The following is a 17,511-nucleotide window of genomic DNA, read 5'->3' on the forward strand; positions in this document are numbered from 1 at the left end:
CAACAAAACCCCAGCTGTTGAATATTAGGGCATATTGCTTCTTCCCACATATCGCACCATTTCTGGAATACAGGTCACACACACGGCAGATCTGTGGCCTGAGGACAGCCAGGTCAGATGCTAAGACTCGCCTGAAGTTTACACCTGCACCTAATCAGGGCTGCTAGAAGCCAGCAAGCAGAAACCCTTCAGAACAAGAGTTCTTGTTCCGCAGAACAGCCATCACCAACCTTTTTGGCACCAGGGACCCGTTTTGTGGGAGGCAATTTTTCCACCAGGGTGGAGGGGATGGTTTCCGGATGATTCAAGCACATTACATCTATTGTGCACTTTATTGCTCATCTAATGCCCTGGCTGATCTGACCTGAGGTTGGGGACCCCTGCCATAGAGAATGACATTCATAAGCAATAATAACATAAACAATTTCCAGGTCTCCCTTTGTGACCCTGGTAAAGACAGGAATCATCATACCTGTGGGAATAAACTTACTGCTGCTTTAAAAAGTCTAGAAAATAGGGGCAAACAGGTACTTGGCACCAAAGCACTAGGCTTGAAGGCTAAAGATATTAAATTTTTCAAGAATTAGGCCAGAACAATCCTCTCAAGTCATTGCACATTTTTAACTAAATAAGATCATTGACACACACACACCAAGTCCAGTATTTAGGCCAAGTACTATCTTTCAGGATCTTAGATTTTCTATCTTTTCTATTACAGGTATACCAACCTACTCCCCCACCCTCCAAAAAACTTAACAAAATTCTTTTTCTTTTTTTTTCAATGACACAGACAAGATTAGCAATTATAAAAGGGGAATTCAGTCTAGATTTATTTTTTGAAAATAACTGTGCCTTTGTAATAGGAGTTGTTTAATGACCTATATTATATTATGTAGGACTCTTTGAACTAAAAGGATATATAGTATGATTTACGGTTTAAAAAATCACAAGTAGTACTTTATGAATAAGGCAGTGTTAGTCACTCAGTTGTATCCAACTCTTTGCCACCCCATGGATGTAGCCCACCAGGCTCCTCTGTCCATGAAATTCTCTAGGCAAGAATACTGGAGTGGGTAGCCATTCCTTTCTCCAGGGGATCTTCCCTAACCCAGGGATCAAACCCAGGTCTCCTGCACTGCAGGCAGATTCTTTACCATCTGAGCCACCAGGAATAAAGCAACAGGGCACCAATTGTGTATCCAGAACAACATGCACTGAGATCCTAACACCTACCATGTTAGTTAAGACTTAGCTGCATTATAAAAGTCATGTCATTAATTGATGTGTATAGCAATTTGAGTTCATTTTTTAATTTCTGTGATGCTGGGTAAATAATTTCATTTCCTTGGGCTCCCTTACCCCAGATGCAAAATGGAAATTTATAAAAGGCTCCTGATTTTCCTCAAGAGTTCATGAATAAAAAGCATTTTTGAAAGTTGAGTCTCTAAAAATGATGCAATATAATTTTTAACATTGTGATTATTTTTAATATTTCAACGGCTATTGTTATAAGTACACATCTGCACCTTTACCCAGTTCTAGCATTCTTACTGATTGAAATGATTAGGGTAACTTCATTTTTAAAAATCTGTGAGTTTTGTCTTTTGTATGGATTAAAGGTACAAGTTAAACTCTTTCACATTACTGACCTTTGAACAAATAAGAGTTACAAGTTAAAAGTGAACAGCTGGGTAAAAAATGTTTTCCTTCTATAATATATATTCCAGAAATGCCTTCTACCCCATTAGCATTCACACAGTCAGGGGTTAAAAACTAACTTGAGAAGACATTGGCCTCTCTCAGGGTCTGAAAATGGACGTTAAGGAGCATCTCTAGCTGATGAGTTCAGAGGTGGGCACCAACATTCACTCAGTTCTTAGCTCTGTGGGCCTCAAACTAAGAAAGGAGCACTGAAGCTACTGGCAGAGATTTCCCAGATAGAGACCAAGGAAATGTGGCCAGGCAAACCTACAGAAGTAAGGAAACCAAAGATGTTCCTGGATAAGCTTGTAAACTTGTCCAAGGGCAGGGGGTGCTGTGACGACCCCTCGTTCTAACTGCTCAACTAGTGTCAGGTGGTTAACTTCAGAAAACTAAACACATGCACATAAATACACACACACACACACACACACGTACCCATACACATACCTGTTTGTGGGAGTTTCTACAAAGCAATACAAGAAGACTTTCATTGTATTTATACCTGGGGCTCTGGGGAGTAGAACTAAGGAGCCACAGGGGAAGGGAGAGTTTACTTTTAACTTATACCCTTTTAAACATTTTGAATAGTTTTAACCATAGTTGAATATTTTTATTAAAAATAAAATTTATGCTTAAATTAAAAAAATCTTCATCCCTTAATTGACAAAATTTTTAAAAATATAAGTACATACAGGCAATCATTATATTATAATGCTTCTGAAGCTAAATAAATGCCATGTGTTTTCGTTGTTCAGTCCCTAAGTCGACAGTGTCTGACTCTTTGCGACCCCATAGGCTGCAGCACACTAGGCTCCTCTGTCCATGCGATTTCCCAGGCAAGAATACTGGAGTGGGTTGACATTTCCTTCTCCAGGGGATCTTCCTGACCTAGGGATCGAACCCACATCTCCTGCATCGGCAGGTGGGCTCTTTACCACTGATCCATGAGGGTAGCCCAAATGCCGTATGTTTGACCATTATTAGTAGGTGTGATGTGTAAGAATAGTGCAGTGAGGTGTGTAAACTATGTGGTGTGTGTGGGAAACCAGGAGGTTCAAGGCTGCGTTGAGAAGGCCTGTGTTTGTGTGTGGTTTTTGTGCTGTGTGTATGTGCCTTTGGATAATGATAATTCTTAGGTGGAAAAGAACTGGGAAATAGCATTCACTGAACTGCATAGAAGAGACATTTGTTTCAAGACCAAACTCTATGACAAGGGTTTTTTAAAAAAATCTTAAAAACATTGTCACTGTAAAAAGTTGACATACTCACTTATTACATTGGTGGTACTGACTTCATTAGATCAATATTTTACTATTAAACTGGCACTCTTCAAATGGCTAGAATTTCCATCTTGTATAAAAGATGAATTTTGTGCTTACTATTTTCATGACTATAGAATATATATGCAGAATATGTTAAGTCTGTGGAATTCTAATCTATCCCAGATGGGTTATCTTTGGGGAAATAAACTCATTAGTAGAGTGTCACATCTGACTAGAATGGGGTTTTTTACCTAATGATTGCTACCCACAAAAGAGAATCACTCATAAAACCCTACCTTTTCTCCCCAAAGACAGTGATCTGAAAATACCAGAAAATGACTCTTTCAAAATTTTTTTCTTTGCATTTGTTAGTAAAGTTTTTTTTTCTTAGTATCTCTTCTTCTTTTGGAACCTAGACCTCCGTTTTGTGCATTTAAGCCAAAATGTGGGGTTTTAATACTATACAACACAAGTCACATGAGTCATTTTGATTTTGTCTTTAAAAGATTCTAACACTGAGTTAAGTGTGAAGTAAGATTTTTCAGCTGGAACAAATTATACTGCTATTTCAAAATAAAAGTACTGACAATGCTACTTGTTTTCATTTGTGAATCCACATAAGAGGTGTCTTTTTTTAAACCTTTCCTTACAGTATTAAGATATGCTTCATTAATCCGGACTGATAAAATGGTATGCTGCTGCTGCTGTTGCTAAGTTGCGTCAGTCGTGTCTGACTCTGTGTGACCCCATAGATGGCAGCCCACCAGGCTCCTCTGTCCCTGGGATTCTCCAGTCAAGAACACTGGAGTGGGTTGCCATTTCCTTCTCCAATTCGTGAAAGTGAAAAGTGAAAGTGAAGTCGCTCAGTCGTTTCTTACTCTTCATGACCCCTTGGACTGCAGGCCACCAGGCTCCTCCGTCCATGGGGTTTCCCAGGCAAGAGTACTGGAGTGGGGTGCCATTGCCTTCTCCGAAAATGGTATGAGTCACAATCAATTCCCCCATAATGCATAAACGTGGCCCAAATCTTAGATGGTCTTGACAAAGCATCTCCTCCAGGATGAGAAGTAAAGAAGGGGTAAGGGTGAATGGGAGAGGATGTCTAACTTTAGTAATGATAACAATAAAATCATTTTGCCAGACATGTTTTTACCTTTAAATCCCCATGCAATGGATCGACTCATCTAGCACCGCAAGGGTACATCAGATAGGGCCTTCCTCCTGGTAAGAGCTTTGGAGAACCACTGACCTAAATCAATTGTTCTACCAGTACCAGGTGAAACTTCCTTCATGGCTGATACAGATGCCTGGTAACATTAGACTGCTATGGACTGAACTGTGTGCCCCTACACATCCATAAGTGGAAGCTATAACCCCCAGGGCAGGCTTCCCTGGTGGCTCACTGTCTGAACCTGCCTGCCAATGCAGGAGATGCAGATTCGATTCTTGAGTTGAGAAGATCCCCTGGAGAAGAAAATGTCAACCCCCTCCAGTATTCTTGCCTGGGAAATCCCATGGACAGAGGAGCCTGGCAGGCTACAGTCCATGGGGTTGCAAAGAGTTGGACACAACTTAGCGACTAAACAACAACAAAACCCCCAATATGGTATCTGGAGATTAGGTCTTTGGGAGGTGACTAGGGTTAGATAAGGCTGTGAGCATAGAGCCCTCATGGTGGAATCAGTGACCTAAGGAAATAAGAGAGCTTGCTTCCGGCTTCACCCTCTCCTTGTGAGGACACAGTGAGATGGCAGCCATCTTGCAAGAACCTGATCATACTGGTACCATGATCTCAGACTTCTGGCTTCCAGAACTGTGAGAAAATACGTTTGTGTTGTTTAAGCCACTCAGTCTGTGGTACTTAGTTATGACAGCCCAAGCTGAGTAAGACACTGACCATGCATCTTAAGGCAAAAAGATTTTTTTTTCATGGTTAATGAAACAAACTTTGGGTTCTTAGCAATTGTCCAAACACTCAAGCAGATAAAAAGTTCTTCCTAAGAAATATTTTTCCACACTCAAAGGCAATCTTTTGCTCCATTCTATTCAGTGGCAAAAATACAAGCAACACTCAGTTTTCATAACTTTGTCATCCACTCCTTTGAATTATAACTGTGGGACATGAAGCCCACCTGCCTAAGATTACTTGGAGTACCTGTTAAAATCCAAATTTCTGGATCCCATTCAAGATGAACCAAATCAGAATCTCTCAGGGGTGGGGCCCTGCAATATGGGGGGAGGTTGGAATACGTATATTAAATGAGCATCCTTTGCAATTCCTATACACACTGAAAGTTGGAAACTTCCAGTATAAAAACAACAGAGCTATCCTGGATCAGTGACCCCAGACAAGGAGGCCCATAAACACTTGTCACACTAGTCCTGCCAAAAGCCAAGTTGGAATAACATGTTTGAGCAGTGCCAGGTAAGGGACAATAGCCTTATGTTCATTTAGATTGTCTGTCCTTTATTACCACTTAAAACCTGATCTTTCTGTACCAGATCCTTCCTTCCAGTTCTCATTGCCAACACTAGCCTCTAGATCTTAAACGCATCATGGCTGGATAATTACAACAGCTTTCCAGCAGACATGGCATGAAAGAGGCGACTAAACTTTACTGAGTATCTGGTATACGTGCATGTTTTTCATGCACTATCATCTTTACTTCTCCTAACATTGCTATGAAGCAGGTATTATTTTTCCCTGTTTCACAAATAAGAAAACTTATTAAAGAGTTCAAAAGAAATTGGGTTCAAAAGAAATTGGCCAAGGTAATACAGAGAGTAAAATCCAAGACTGGGATCCAACCTAGGGCCTGTCTGACTCCTGTTCTCTCTCTCCTGCTGCTTCTGATTTCCTCTTTGTACCTCACAGCCACCCCCAGCAGCTTGTGCTGCTTCAATTCTGCTTTTACCATCACACTTCTCTCAAACACAAAACATAAAAACCAACGAGGTCCTCCACTTGGTTTTCCAGGATGTTGACAGCCTGCCCCACTTTCCCTAACTGACCTTCTTTTCCTTGCTCCTCAGATTCATTCTTCACTGGCCTACAAACATATTATATTGCTTATTTCTGTACTATCAAGGGTAGTGAGCATATTACCCTGCTTATTTTGGTTCTATCAGTGGTATTTCCATACCATCAAGGATATTTTTTTGAAAAATTAGCAAGGTGCTTTTCTCTTTTGCAAGATCTTTTTACAAGATCTTGGCCCTTGTTAACTCGGGACATCTTGCTTCAGCCTTGGAGGTAAAAGGTGGAGTACAGAGTTGGGTGGGTTTAGGAGGGAATAAGATAAACTTTAAAGGAGGAGAGCACATAGAGAGAGTAAGGTAATGTTTAAGTTTTTTTTTTTTCCCAAGAAAAATGGGATTTTGCGAGCAGAATCTGGGAAAAGGGAAATTGACTTGAGGAAGGATTTGTTTAGTTCCTTTATGTCTCTAATTAATTCTGACAGAACCTGATCCCTGACTGCTCTCATCATGTAGACAGGATAGTTCTCCCACTTTTAACATAAAGCCATGATGCTTACTGTCCTGGGAGAAGAAAGAAATAACAGAAAGGAAGTCAGAGCCAAGATGTGGATCCAATAAGGTGAGGAACCACTGAGGGTGGGGGGGATTCTTGACCTGCTTGTTTGATCTGGAGATCAGAACAGTCCTGCCTGGTTATGTAGGGCATGGTTTGGGCTTTCTCAAGCCACCCTTCGCTCCCATGTAGTGTGGACCCTGCACTGAGAGCCAGGGAGCCTGCACCAAGACTAGAGATGACCGCTGGTGCTGTAAGACGATGTTGCAGCTGTTATGAGAGCTCTGCAGCCCCAGGAGCTGAGCTGAAACCACATACGCCAGAGAGCATACCCGGGTGGCAAAGGCAAGTCAGCCAAGATCAAGTCATTGCCACTGATAAAGCAGAACCCAAACAGATAATGAACACTGCCTAGAGACCAAAAGAGTCAGAGAATCCCACCCTTCCACCCTCCAAGGGACACATAAACTCCCCTCCCCCAAAGGCCAGATGCTACTGAGAAGAGCAGGGGAAGGAGCAGCTTTCCAAGAACATGAGCGATCTTACCCAAGTAAACAAACTTACTTTATAGCATCAAACTAAGATAAATGAAACTGGCTTCACAGCATCTCTTCTGAGTGCCGTGAACCAGGGATGGTCATGTGGACCAGAAAGAGACTGCAAGGAGACTGCAGGGAGGAATCCATAAGCAAAGGTCCCTTAGACACCAGCTCACAGCCCAGGAAGGCACTGTCCTAGTTGACTTATATCCCTGTGACTACATCCCTAGTTGACTACATCCCTGTGATAATGTAGGGCAAGCCGTCCCTTATTAACTTACATAATTGCTTAATTAACTGCTTAATTTATTGATTGCTTAATTCACTTGTTGAATGAGAATACGTGTCTGTTTAGCAAGCAAAAAACAAAACAGAATTTGAAAAGCTCATTTAACCCATAGATTGAACATTTGGTCACCTTCTTTCTCCCCTCGTCAGCAGGTGGAACGCTCAGGGGAAAGGCTTGTTCTGTGAGCTACATGTTGCTGCCCATCCAAGTTGTTCTGCTGTCTTGTTCCTGCTACACTTGCCTCTGGGATGTTCCTTTTGTTTCCATCCTGGACATACTCTTATTTTGGCCCTTCACCAATTCAAATCCCTCCTATCTTCTGCAGTCCAGCTTGCATCACAGCTCTGAAAACAGAGGGTAAAACTTCACAGGATTACTAACTAGAAGACCTACAAGGTTCTGTTCACTTTGGAACCTTCCTGAAACTATCCTGGATCATTTCAGCCTGATCTTTTGTACTACTGCTAATCTGCCCATAAACCTATACATTTTTCCCCCCTCCTTGATTTTGTCTCCTATGATATTCATGTCCCCTAAGTTTGGTTGAGAATAAATGCCCTATACTTCCTAATTTTTCACACTTCTTAGCCACCTCTATAGTGCCTGATATAGTGCATTATATGTTCAAAAATACTTGTCAGCTGATGCTAATTCTACAGATAAAGGGACTCACTCAGAATGTTAGCTTCCTTAAGGTCACTGAAAGAAAGAGAATTAGAAATGAGAGTTCAGAGGTTCTCTCAGTAGTGTTTCTCTACTTTACCATGCTGTCTCTAGGGAACAAGAAAAATGAGTAACAAGTTGCAACTCAAAATAGCACTATTAAAACGCATGCTTAGGAACTTCCCTGGTGGTCCAGGGGTTAAGAGTTTGCCTTCCAAAGCAAGGGGTGCCGGTTTGATCTCTGGTTATGGAGTTAAGATCCCACGTGCCTTGTGGCCTAACCCTCTGCACCCCACAAACCCATAAAAACCAGAAGCAATATTGTAACAAATTCAATAAAGATTTTTAAAACGGTCGACATCGTTTTTTTTTTTAAAAAAAAAATTCTTAGAAAAATATGTGCTTAGCTTATGTGTTGGAAAACTTTGGTTCTATGAAAACAGTTTCTAAAATGGCTCTTCGGATTGAATCACAAATTCTTTAGCACTCAGCAACAAATGAACACTAGTAAAGAAGTCACCTCAAATCTTTTATTTAAATGATGTTAAGAATTAGCCAGCTACTCAATCCATCTAGCAAAGTAAACACCATCACCAGTGTGAGCTAAAGCAGTAAGAGTAACAGTCAAATTGCTTTAACTATTTAGTTCACCACACAGAAGCAGCAGAAGGTGCCCACCAGCTAGGTTCCAGTCTGTCCTTCTGTGAAGGGCAAAAAAAAAAAAAAGCAGAAGGAGCCTTGGAAGATAAGTAGTGAGAAAAGCACAGAGGTGGGGGGACAAGTGTTAGAGAGCAACCACCATGTTAGTTCTCGTACTGGGGATGGTGATAATTGGAAGTAGTAATGAAGGTGGGAAGCAGCAGGCACTGACAAAAGGACAAGACAGTCAGAGATGAAAAGTCAAAAAATAGACAAACCCCACAGTCCCCCTGGCACACGGCACCTGTCAGTCAATGCAGCTGCCCCTGGAGACACCTGGCAGCTACACGCTATGCCTACCTGTGAGTGTGTCTGGCAAAAGGAAAGGGCATCTGACAGCCTCGATAATGTCATCAAAACCAAAATGTTTTGAAAATCATGTATTGTGAAGGCGAAGAAGTAGAGTTGGGGGATGCTCTGAACTTGAGTAGCCCCAAGAGCACCAGCGTGCAAGGCTGGAGGAAAGGGGCCCAATCAGCTCAACTGTCTCATGTAGGGGGACAGCGCTGCAGGTGCTGCCACGTCCCACACCTCCTCCTGCTCAGCCTGCATCTGCTGATACCAAGTGCAGCTCAACAGCACATTATCCCAGAAGCAACCAAACCAGCAAGATGAGGTACTCCATCTCAGAAACAGGAAAGCATCACTTCCATGTCTAAGGGGTCCCACCCCAGAAAACAGTTAACGTAGAGATTCCAGCACTTACTTACTAGTCAGGAGAGATATTTGAGTCTCCACGGTAATTAATCCCTGAGAGTTTCTGTTGGCCAGTGTTATCTTCAGAATTCTTGATGTATCATTTTAATAAATCTATTAGACATCTGCTAATTTTGGTACATGTCGTAGGGACTAAGTCAGAGACAAGAAGCTTTGTTGGAGGGAAGCTCCCATCTCTGCTCTTCATCACTTTCCCTGTCCTCTCAGGAAAGCTCCCTGTCCTCTCAAGGGTCTCTGACCCTTGATCAGCCAAGATCAGAAAAGCAAAAAGCCATTTAAGAGTGTGCTGCTCCCTCCAATGGTCCACTGGGAGCAGAGGTAAGGACCCCTAACCACTGCCTGCAAGAGTTCTTGGTGATTCTTCTTAAACATATGTGCCCCTCAAAACATTCAAGTAAATTCCTTCTAGAACCTAGATGTTTCTGTTCCCAGGAACTACATGTTGTGTGTAACTCCACTGAACTATTGAGTTGCTTTATGATTGTCTGCTTTCATGCCAGTCTCCTCAGCAATAACTGTAACATATTAATGCTTCAGGAGAAAAACCGTCTCTGTATTTCTGTAGGCCTGGCTGTTAGTACAGGACTGATGAATATCTATCTGTTGGAGACATAGATATATGTGTGCTTAAATCAGTATTTAATACTGAAGGCTTTGAAAGCGGACACTCTTCAGATTAAAGAATACCCTTGGTCACATAAAATAATGTGTGGAAGCAGTGGTGGAGGGGAATTGGGAGTAATACTTCCATAAAAAAAGAACACTGCGAAAACTTAACATAAATTAATTATCAGGAATTAAAGTAATATAAACAATTATCCTTCTTTAAAAGCAGATTTCTGCTTAATCACACTTAATTCTTAATTACACTGCAAAAAGTAACTGATGAATCTTATAGCTCTTGATTTCAGTCTTACATAAAGTTATGTTTTGTCAGGATAATCTGATGGCAAACAGAGGATACATCTTAGAATTAATGAGCTTATAGTTAATGATTAAGCTTATCTTCAAAACCAAACTCATTCATTAAACTCAATATTTTCTAAGACAAATTTTTATTATTTCAGGAAATTAGTGACAATGAAATTAGATGTGAAATACAAATTCAGTCTATAACTGAACAAGAATTGAGACAACAATGGACTCAATAATAAAATAAAAAACCTCTACTGACCCAAGAGAAGTTCATATTTGTCTATTTATATCAGTCACTATCAATTATATATATATATATATATATATAAACCTCTAATGTTATTAAAAGCAAAAAGATCTTGTTTTCTACCATTATCATCCATATCCGAAGTCAAAAGTCTGAGGTTTTTAGATTTTTGCTCCCATCTCATCACTCTCACATCTAGTTTTCAACAAAGAATCCATATACATCAGTTCTATTTGACAAAATGTATACAGAAATGCAAAACTGGTGTAAAATATTTAGTACTGTCATGTTCTTTCCTTAACAGGTCATGTACCTGTGGACAGTTAATTCTCATTTTTTAAAAAAGGTCTATTCTAGGACTAAATTTATACTGTCACCTATTATTTGAATAGTGCAAAGAAAAGGGAGTTTTCTTTTGGACAGGAATATTTTTTTGACTAGATAAGTGTAGACAAATATTCCCAACCTAGATGCTAAGTTTAAAAAAAAAATGCTATAACAATCCTCTCATAAAGTCACTTCTGAGACCCTTATGCATAAGTGTGAAGGTAGCACCCATAGTTTCCAACTCCGGACCTTCTGTCTGGGGCCAGATTGCTCCGTGTACACCCTCCACAGGCCACTCATCTGGCTTCCCTGCAAGACTGACTCCGCAGTGTTGACTGCCTGATGAGGGCAATCTCAACCCTGACCCAGGAAGTTGAAAGCATTCCTTCCTATCAAGAGCAGAGAGCTCTGCAAAAACAAGTGTTTTCCTCCCATTACATTTCCTGTGAAGTTTTATAACGATAAAACATGAACAGACAGACATTTGCTACCCTAGCACAGTAATTAAAAATTCCTAAAGTTCTAACCTAGTCTTCAGATGATGTCCAGGGTCCTTTCACCTTCTTGATATTAAGAAAAGAGAACACTATCAGTGATATTTGGCAGGGTATCAACTGTTCCTTGAGATATTCTTATCTCCTCTCTCCCTGCCCCTGCCCCATTCTAAATTCACCTACTTAGCTTACAAACTTTCTCCAGTTGATCTGCCATCAGTAGTCAAATTGAAATGATGAATTAATTGAATCTCATAAATGAGTTAATTTCCTGTGTTGCTCCTCCTAGGAGTAAATGCATCTCAAATTTCTCTGAGGAAGAGAGAACTGCTTAACCCAAACAAGCCCAGAGTGTAAACAATACAGTAAAGGGAACTGGAAATTTCAAAAGGCCTGGGATGCTGTGAATTCAATGTTAACCTTCAGTTTCAGTTTTTCAACTTGTTTAAGAAGATACTGGACTAGATGAAATCCTTTTTGACTCAGACATTCTTTTCTTCTTCAAAACATTGTACATCAGTTAAATTTGGGAAGTTTGGTTCTAAGATGATTTCAGGTGGAGCACTTCAGATGATTGACAAATCACACTATCAAGATTACTGTCTACTCCATTTGTCTAACAAGATCAGTTATAATTAATCTTAATAATTAACTAATCTTCCTTCTTCAATCTTGGTCCTGTTAATAATTCTGTCTTTACTTGGGCTTAAATGAACACCTAAAACACAATTGTAGGGATGTTTGCTTTCAAGATGATGGAATAAAGGCCTTTTTCACCCCTTCACTTCTTGAAAATTATCCCTTAAACAACACAGATAACAAAAAACACAAATTTCATCTTCCATGAAATCAGAGGTACTACAATATATGAAAAAGAGATGTCAGAAAAATGGTGAATGATTTGACAGAGAGAAGGAAGGTCCAACCAGAGTATTTGTAACAAAAAGCAAGCTGGTCCACCCAATACCAGAAAAGACTTGGAAATTAAAGGCAAAAGAAATCCCACAAGAGACAAGGCAGGAGCCTAAAATGGTGGAATGAGCTAAAATTTTGTATAAGCGGTATGTAGTAACCCTCCCCCCTAGATTGCTGACCTCCAACTGATATGATCAAGTGACAATCCTCCCACCTCCCTATAAGAAATATAAGATATCAAATCTCTGGAGAAATAGTAACAGATATTCTCTAAATGTGGATATACTAGGCCCAGGGGAGGCTAGGACCTAAGAACAGGGGGATCCCCAGCCAGTTCTAGAATATTAACAGCCAGGTTTACTATCTCCCAATCTTTTTTTCCTTGAGAAATTAAAAAAAAAAAAGAAGTATTGCACCTCTGAAATAAGAGAGAATGCTATAAGAAATACTCATTAGACAAAAAGAGCTCTTAGAGATTAAAAATATAATAGATAAAATGGAAAAAAAAATTAGTGAAAGTTGGGAAATATAGTCAAGGAAATATCTCAGAAAGAACAGAAAAGACAATCACTGGAAAACATGGTAGAAGAGATACAAAAACTAGGGGATCCGTCCAGGAGGTCCAAAATCCAAATAACAGAAATTCCAGAAAGAAAGAAGAAATATGAAAATAGTGCAGAGGAATAATAAAATAATAATAATACAACAAAACCTCTCCAAACCAAAGAGGATAATATCCAAATACTGAAAGGGTTCATCAATGAAGCGTTCACTGAATTTAAAAAAGACTCCTATCAAGGCATCGTTTAGACATTTCAGAACAACACTAATGAAGAGCTCAATCTAAAAGCTTCCTGAAGAAAAAAAAAAAAAGAAAAACGACAAACAAACCAAGTCAGAGGGTTTTAGAAGGGATGTCTCCAGAAAAACACACAGAGACTAAAGGATTTAGCTGAAGAGGAAAGAACAAGATAGAAAAAATATGCCAAGAAAAACAACTAATTAGAAAAGAAAAGAAATGCAATTATACCATACTACTTGACTCTGCAGTGAATAATAATTACATGATCATAATAATGAATTATTAACCACAGATTGTGATAAATCATGTGATGGAGAATGGGGGAGAATAAAAGTTATAAGTGGGTGAAATTTTCACCTGAGAATACTGATGCTGTCTAAAACACATGACTAACAAGAATGCGATACTTGAAGGAGTTGTAAGTGTAATGAAATGGAGGGGACAGGAAGGAAAAAGGCAAAATACCAGGGAACTGTCATGGGCTTGCTGTTGATCTTATAAGCCTTTTTTTTTTTTTTTTTTTTAGCATGAAGTTTTAAAACTGTATTCATGCATTACTTTGATATTATACAAAAATAATTTTGGACTTCCCAGGTGGCTCTAGTGGAGATACAAGAGAGGGGAGTTTGATCCCTGGGTCAGGAAGATACCCTGGAGAAGGAAATGGCAACCACTCCAGTTTTTTTGCCTGCAGAATCCCATGGACAGAGGAGCCTGCCTGGCAGTCCATAGGGTCGCAAAGAGTCTGACACGTCTGAAGCAAAGTAAGCAAGCGAGCAAAAATAATTTACAACAAACCAGAAAAATGACTCTACATTGTACATAGTGAAATTACTACTCTATGGGATAAACTAAATATACAACTCAAAATTTCAGATTATTAAAGGTCTCAAGTCTAACATTCATTGGAAGGACTGATTCTTGAAGCTGAAGCTCCAACACTTTGGCTACCTGATGAGAAGAGCCAACTCACTGGAAAAGACGCTGATGCTGGGAAAGATTAAAGGCAGGAGATGGGGACCACAGAGAATCTGAGATGGTTGGATGGCATCACTGACTCAATGGACATGAGTCTGAGCAAGCTCCAGGAGATGGTGAAGGACAGCCTGGCGTGCTGCAGCCCATGGGGGTCACAAAGAGTCAGACATGACTGAGCGACTGAACAACACCAAATCTAATGTTGTGCTGTGCTATTACTGAAAATTATAACTAAAGAGAAACCTGCCTCTTCGTTAACAATGCTAGTCTGACTTTGGTCCTTAAAGTCCAAATTCCTCTCTCTGGAGATTCTCCAGTGACAGCCAAGCTAAGCCTAAGCTGAAAGATTGTCACAGGCCAGCACCACAGAAACTAACATTCAAGTAGATAATCTGAGTTACAAGGCATTGTGTGATCATCTTCAGATCTCCTATCAAAGCTGAGCATCAGACACTCGGGTATTTTTTAAATCTTCTAATCGCTCTGTGGCTTTATTGTATATAATTTTCAAAATAAAAATTGCATATATTTATGGTGTATAATAATAGGATTTGATATACATACACAGTGGGCCCTTGAACAACAGGGGTTTGAACTGTGCAGGTCCATTTGTACAAATATTTTTTTTAAGTATATTGGAAAACGATTTGGAGATTTGTGACAATTTGAAAAAAAAACCTGCTGAACTCTGTAGCTTGGAAATGCTGAAAAAACTAAGAAAAAGTTAGGTATGTCATGAAACCATAAGATGTATATAAATACTAGTCTACCCCTTAAGTAGGCATAAGGTGAGTGACATTTAATTATGATATGCTTAAATAATTAAATAATATACTTTAAATATATTTAATAAAAATAATGTTAGTTTTGTTACTGCTTTATAACTCTGCTTTCAAAGAATTACACTATCATATAGTATGCCCCTGTCTCTCTCCCTTCCTCTCTTCCAATTGGAGACTGAAGCATCCTATCATCACAGATAGGTGGTTTTAAAAAAACAAATCATGTTTCCAACACTGTATTATGAAGATGGCACAGTAATATTATATGCCATAAAAATTTTGCAATGGTTCATTCTTTAGCCGATGGGCTGGGCTACTGTGAAGCAGCCGTATTAATTATATTATGCTACCCTAAAAGCAATCACGTTGCTGCTTCTTTGTTATCAATGCAGGAATCATTACACCTGCAAATAAATATGAATTTTTTTCACATAATTTTTAATTTTTGATATCCAGTGTTAGTAATACATAGTATTAATCTATGTATTAATCTACAGTATTTTGTATCCTATAAGACAACAGTTGTAGGTACTGATAGATGATTAATTTTCTAAACAGACAACATAAGTATGGTGTCAATACATATAGTGCAATAATGTAAATGTAAATTCTCCTTATGATTTTTTAAAAAATTAATTTATTTTTAATTGAAGTATAATTGCTTTATAATTTTGTGTTTGTTTCTGCCATATAACAACATGAATCAGCCACAGATATACACATGTCCCCTTCCTCTTGAACCTCCCTCCCACCTCCAACTCCATCTCAACTCTCTAGGTTACCACAAAGTGTCAAATTTGAGCTCCCTGGACCATACAGTAAATTTCCACGGGCTGTCTAATTTTACATACGGTAATGTGTATGTTTCAATGCTACCCTCTCAATTCATCCCACTCTTTCCTTCCCCACCTGTGTCCACAAGTCTGTTCTCTATGTCTGTGTCTCCATTGCTGCCCTGCAAGTAGGTTTATCAGTACCATCTCTCTATGAATAGATTCCATATATTTGCATTAATATACAATATTAGTCTTTCTCTGACTTATTTCACTCTGCATACTAGGCTCTTTCTTGATAACATCTTCTTGCTCTAACTCATTCTACTGAAGAATGCATGCGTGTGTGTGCTCAGTGACGACTCAGTCATGTCCAACTCTGGTGACCCCATGGACTGTAGCCCTCCAGACTACATGGAATTTTTGTCCTCTGTCCATGGAATTTTTCGGGCAAGAAATCTAGAGTGGATTAGCCATTTCCTTCTCCAGAGGATCTTCCTGACCCAGGGATCAAACTCACATCTCCTGAATCGTCAGGCAGATTCTTTACCACTGTGGCACCTATTGAAGAATACAATTATATAATACTAAAACATACAAAATATGTGTATTTTGTACACATAAACAATGTCTATGTTATCTGCAAGGCTCTGGTCAACAGTATACTATACTGAGTTTCAGGGGGAGTCAAAAGTTATATGTGGATTTTAGACTGTGTTGGGAGTTGGTGCTCCTAACCTCTGTGTTATTCAAGAGTCAACTGTAGAATAGAGAAATGGTTACTACAGGCAAGATAATTAACATATCTAGCTCCTCACATGGTTATCTTTGGGGTGTGTATTAGTGAGAAACCCTGAAATCTACCCTCTTAGCAAAGAGCCAAAATATGGAAACAAAGTGTCATAGAATATGAATGGAAAAAGAAACTATGGTATACATGTATGCAATGCAGTATTATTTCGCCTCAACAATGGAGATACTGCAATTTGTGACATGGATGAACCTGGAAGACATTAGGCTAAGTGAAATAAGCCAGGCACAGGAAGAAAAAAAAAAAACCTGCATGATCTCACTTATAGGTGGAATCTTAAAAAGTTCAAGACACAGAAGCAGAGAGTAGAACCCTAGTTACCAAGGGCTGGAAGGTGGGAAAACTGGGGAGACGCTGGTCAAAGGGTACTAAGTTGCAGTTATGTAGGATGAATAAGCCTATCTAACATAAAGTGTGGGGACCATAGTTAATAATACTTTATAGGATACAGAAGCTCTGTTATTGATTTACTAATTAATCTTTAGAAACCGACTTGACTTCACTAGGTGTATCAATTTCCTCATTTGCCAAATGATAACACCTGCTTTAAAGAGGTGTGATTCAAGTTAATTCATAAAAATGACAGCATGAGGTATTACATAAATACAAATTACGGCTTTTATTATGACAAATTTTTGGCAGCATATCTTCAAGAAAAACTAAACAGAATCTTCTTTTTTTTAAGTATGTTCATTGCAATTTTTTTGGGGGGGGCCTAGCTGCTTGCAAGATCTTAGTTCTCAGACCAGGAATTTAACTAGGTCCACAGCAGTGAAAGCACTGAGTCCTAACCACGGGACCACTAGGGAATTCCCCAGAATCCTCTCTTGCAGAAGCCTTTTCTCTTAAAGATAACACTGCTGAGAAATCTAATGGTTTTGTGTATGTATGTTAAAGTGTAAGGGATGACTCTTCTTACTAAAAGTAGACTCACAAAGTTTCTCTCTCTCTCTCTCTTTTTTCTTTTTTTTGGCCATGCTATTCAGCTTGTTCCCCAACCAGGCACCAAACACTGGCCCGGGACAGTAAATCCTAACTACTGGGCTGCTAGGTAATTCCCAC

General features: G+C 39.4%; 1 protein-coding gene across 9 annotated transcripts in view; it reads right to left on the reverse strand.

Annotated features, from left to right (window-relative positions):
- TRPC3 (transient receptor potential cation channel subfamily C member 3) overlaps positions 1-17,511 on the reverse strand; it is a 71,420-nt gene that overhangs the window by 49,761 nt on the left and 4,148 nt on the right. The gene's annotated exons all lie outside the window — the stretch shown is intronic.

This window comes from Giraffa tippelskirchi, chromosome 11, assembly GCF_054371585.1.
Source record: "Giraffa tippelskirchi isolate mGirTip1 chromosome 11, T2T-mGirTip1v1.2.pri, whole genome shotgun sequence".
Lineage (NCBI taxonomy): Eukaryota > Metazoa > Chordata > Mammalia > Artiodactyla > Giraffidae > Giraffa > Giraffa tippelskirchi.